Raw genomic sequence first — 4888 nt, forward strand, 5'->3', positions numbered from 1 at the left:
GGGCTCCGCTTAAAGCTGTTACATTTTGCTCTACTTTGCTTTGATTCTGTATATGTGTTTTCTCAAAAGGCCCAAGGGTCCCATCGATGGGATGGGACCTTCCTCTCTCTGGAAATAGCCAGGAGGTCAACGATGGACACTTCCTGGCATTGTTCTCCTTGCTCCTCCGGCCTGGCGGGTCCTGGTCCCCCGCCCCCCGCAGCTCCCCGACCGTGCTGCTCACCCTGCCCCCCTCCGCCCCCGGTTCAGCCCAGCACCCTCCCAGAGCAGCATCTGTCCTGTGGGTGAATCCCAGCGCTGAGGTGGCTACCTTAGGTCTGTCCAGTTTTTCCTGCTTTCCTGAGATAAAAAGAGCCTCACTGTGCAGGCGGACACCTGTCTGCTCACACCTGCCCTGTCTCGTTTTGGGGAAGATGAGGTTCCTGGAATTGTAACCGCTGAGTCATGGGGTCTGCGCAGATTTCTCATCTTCTTTGGTTTTTGCTGGGGGAGGGGTATGGGGAGCCGAACCCGAACCCAAACCCAGGGCTTTTGCCTTGAGTGCGGTCTCCTGCCCTTTGGAGAAATTTTTGATGTTGAATCAGGGTCTGGCCAAGCTGCTGAAGTTTCCACGCTGGCTCCGGCTGGTGGTTCTGCTTCAGCTCTCTGGAGCCCGAGATTCCAGGTGTATGTGACCGTGCTTGGCTGGATGTCAAATCTTTTTTTTTTTTTTTTTTTTGCTCTAGTCAAGGGAGGGAAACTTTATTCAGGCCCCAAGGCTGCAGGCGTTGGGCAGGTGGTGCCCTTCTGGACGAGGGGCTGGCTGAGCTTTATTTGACCTTCTTCTTGGGGCGCAGGTTGTTGGTGTGGCCACACTTCTTCTTGCGGCAGTTGACAGCACGGGGGTGCAGGCGGCATAACACTCGCGGCAGATCATCTTGTCACAGCTGTACTTCTGGGCGAGCTGGCGCAGGGATGGCTCGATGATCCCACCTCGCAGGCGAAGCACCAGGCGCAGGGCGGACTCTTTTTGGATGTTGTAGTCAGAGAGGGTCCGCCCACCCTCCAGTTGTTTGCCGGCAAATATCAGACGCTGCTGGTCAGGGGGGATGCCCTCCGTGTCTTGGATTTTGGCTTTGACATTCTCGATGGTGTCACTGGGCTCAACCTCGAGGGTGATGGTCTTGCCCGTCAGGGTCTTCACAAAGATCTGCATGTCTGCGTCTGCCGCTCGGCCGCCTCGTTCTGGATGTCAAATCTTGTTCGAAACTCTCTTCATCACCTGGAAAGCTGAGGCAGGGGCATCACCGAGAGCTCCAGGCAAGCCTGGTCGCAAAGGAAGACCCTGTCTCCAAGGCAAAACTCTCTCGTAGAGGTTGAAGTTGTAACAGTAGGACTGTAACTGAACCTCCCTAAATATGTCCCTAGACTCTGGACAACTTCTTGGAAATGTAAGACCTCTGGAGGCGCCTAAGTGTTCCTTACATCCTACTAAGCCTGAGCTGGAGATGATATTTAATCAGGCCAAGAGATCTGATTGGGATGTGATAGCCTCCTGGGAGACAAGCTCAAGTATAGCAATCGCGGGGAATTCCTGTTTACCTCCGTGGCCAGGCTTCGGCCCACCCTATAAATCACCCTCAGGGGCCTGGACGGAGGAGGATATGGTTCCTTGTTTCTTGGCTTTGCCAGGCTATGGTTGACGAATGACCATTGAGCAGGGGGACAATGGCACATGCCCACTCCTCCAGCCTCCAGTGTTTGTGGGGCGACCTTTGGGACGACAGTGAAGAGGACGCGGGCCCTGCGGGATCAGGTTTCCTGGTACTGAGTGAAGGGCTGGTGGTAGTGACAGGGCCTCAGAGAAGCAGAGGGGCTGATGCCTACCATCCTAGCACACTGGGAGGAAGAGGCAGGAGCGTCCCAAGATTGAGTTGTTCAGTCTGGAGAATTTGGCAACTTAGTGATCCACCTGTCTCAAAGTAAAATAAAATAAAATAAAATAAAATAAAATAAAGGCTGGAGATGTAGCTGTAAGGCACTGGGTTTCATCCTCATTCACACACACACACACACACACACACACACACACACACACACAATGTCGAAGTACTCTAGGCAGAAGAAATGACGTGTTGCCTGGTATGCAGCTTTCTTTTAAAACAACATGGACCATAGAAGCTGGGGAGATAGCGCAGTTCAGTAAGTGCCTGCCTAGCAAGCACAAGGTCCTGAGTTCAATCCCCAGTACCCAAAAACAAACAAACATGGACCCTAATAACCACTCACATTTATATTCGCAGGCACAGCGCGTGTGTGGTGCTGGGACCGTGTCAGCCACGTGCTCTGCCCGAGCTCGTACGATATTTCCCTCCACGTTTGCAGTGTGCGACCTTCCGAGCTACGGGATGGCCTCACCCATCATTTCAAAGGTTTGATACCTTGTTTGGATTGAGAACATTCAAAACCCTCTCTTACCAGCAATGTTGGAATATATAATTAACTGTCAACCGCCGTTACCCACCTGTGCTATAAGAAATTAGAAGCTACTCCTTCCTTTTTTTAAAAAAGTTATTTATTTTATTTATTTATGTGTGTGTGGGGGGACAGCTCAGCCCGCCTGCGGGCGGGGCTGGCTGGCATGTGGTGCTGGGGGATTGAACCGCGGTCCATGTGCTTTGCTAAGCTTGTTCTAAGTAGGTGCTTTAGACCACTGAGCCATCTCACCAGCCCCTACTCCTTCTTTTTAAAAAAGAAGTTGCCACCCCTAAGCACTCGGCTGTGTCTGTCCCACCTCTCCTTCCTGCCCCACCTCCGATAACCACTGCACAACTTCTTTATTTTTTAATGCTATCAACTTTTTAACTTCCATATATATAAGTGAGAATGTGTGGCTTTTGTCTTTCCACGCCCGATTTACTTCACTTATCACAGAGTCCTCCCTATTGCCACAAATGACAGGATTTCATTCCTTTTTCATGGCCAAATAACATTCCACAAGGCTTACACACCATATTTGCTTTGTCCGCGCATACGCTGCTGGGCACCTAGATGAATTCCATGCCGTCTGTGTTATAAACCCTGCCGCAGTCAACTCACGGGCAGACGTCTCTTGATGCCCTGGTTTCCTTTCCCTTGGTTTCTATACCCAGCAGGAGGATTGCCAGATCCTCTGCAATTCTGTTTCTGTTTTTGGTTTAGATTTTGACACAGGGTCTCACTACGTAAGCCCATGCTGGTCTAGAACTCACAATCCTTCTGGCTTAGCCTCCAGAATACTGAGATTAGAGTTGTAGGTCACATTCCTGGCTATTTGCACTTTTTTTTTTTCTTAATTTTAGGGAAGGGTCCACAGGGTGTTCAAGGTCTCACTACTAGATCAGACTAGTAGTGATTTGCCAGTTTACAGCCTCCCAAGAGCCCATATATAAGACCATGCCTGATCTTGGACAGCCCACCTTGCTGGGTTCATCTCTCCCCAGGCGCCAGCCATGGCCCAGTCCTAACTGGTTTTCTGCCTTAAAGATCCACCATTGGGGCCGGGTAGATGGCTCAGTAGAATAAGCGCTTGCCTGGCAAGCGCAAGGGTCTGAGTTCAACCCCGGGTTCCACAAAAAAAAAAAAAAAAAAAAAGATCCACCATCACACAGCTCATCCAGTGCCCCGTAAGTACCGTTCCCTAATTTCTCCAAGGGGAATCTCTTGACAAGATGTCCTCCTTTGCTGCAGGAGGTCTAACGAACCCAGTTTTGCCTGATAAACGGGTTTTGCTGTGGAATTACGCCAGTGGAATTAAGGCCTAGGAAGGCATTAAAAATACTTTCAGTTATTATTCTGCAGAATAGACAAAGCTAAACGTGCTTGGCATGGTAGTGCTCACCGAGGGACGTCCACATCGAAACCCTACAACCAGTGCTTACCCTCTCCACCACAGGAGAAGGGGTTTTGCACGGGTGGCTGAGGCTTGTGAGGCAGGGAGAGTGTCCTCAAGGGGCCTTCCAGGGTCAAGGCGGGCATGCCAGAGAAAGACACAGAACGGTGCAAGCAGAGCTTGCTGGTGGCTTGGGATCCGGGTGAAAGGACAACGAGGCAGGCAAGGAAGGCAAGAGACTCCGGAAGATAGAAGGGCAAAGAGCTGGGTTTTCCTTAAGGCCTCCTAAAGGGGCGCAACCCTTTCTCTCCTTTTCTTCTCTCCCCCATTCCTCCCCATATCTTCCCCTCCTCCCCCTTTTCCTTTCCTCCTTTCTTTCTGGGCGGGGAGCAGAGCCCGAGTCCTCCAGATGCTAAGCGCATGCTCCACCACTGAGCTCCGCAGCTGTCACTGGGTGCAGCTCTGTCACCCCTGCTACTCCCAGGCTGGCTGGGTAGCAGGCTCGAGTGGATGGAGTAACTACTCGTACTCCTTCTGGTCACACAGAGAGGCGGAGCTATCACAGACGGACAGCAGCTGGGTCAGAAATGAAGGGGCTGGAAGCGCCTTGCTCCTTCTCCCTGAATCCAAGAAAGTTAGTAGGGTAACAAGACCAACCTCAGCCGCAGGAGTAACTTACCACTGGGCATGTGATTCACGGCTTGTGTGTGTGCAGTGGTGTGGGTGTGGGTGTGGGTGTGTGTGCACGCACAGATGCATGTGTGTGTTATGTGTGTGTGTGTCTAAAGCTGGGGGTTGAGCCAAGGCTTTACACAACCACTGTCCAAAGCTTCATTTTTCAACTCACACAACCCATTGTGTGTCCTGCAAAAGCATTATCAAAATTGCCCTGCGTCAAAAAAAAAAAAAAAAGTGCCCTGCGTCGTCGGGGTCTCTGCAGCTACCGTGTCAGGAAGCGTGCGCCGCATGAGCGGGAGGGCTCAGAAGGCTCCGAGTCAGAGAAGACCTGGACACAGCTTGGTTTTCCTCCTCCCCTCC

At 51.7% G+C, this 4888-nt stretch overlaps 1 pseudogene; it reads right to left on the minus strand.

Annotated features, from left to right (window-relative positions):
* Window positions 1–732: 732 nt before the first annotated feature.
* LOC105742835 lies at window positions 733–1218 on the minus strand (annotated as a pseudogene).
* Window positions 1219–4888: the final 3670 nt, after the last annotated feature.

Source organism: Octodon degus, unplaced genomic scaffold (genome assembly GCF_000260255.1).
Source record: "Octodon degus isolate 3935 unplaced genomic scaffold, OctDeg1.0 scaffold00077, whole genome shotgun sequence".
Lineage (NCBI taxonomy): Eukaryota > Metazoa > Chordata > Mammalia > Rodentia > Octodontidae > Octodon > Octodon degus.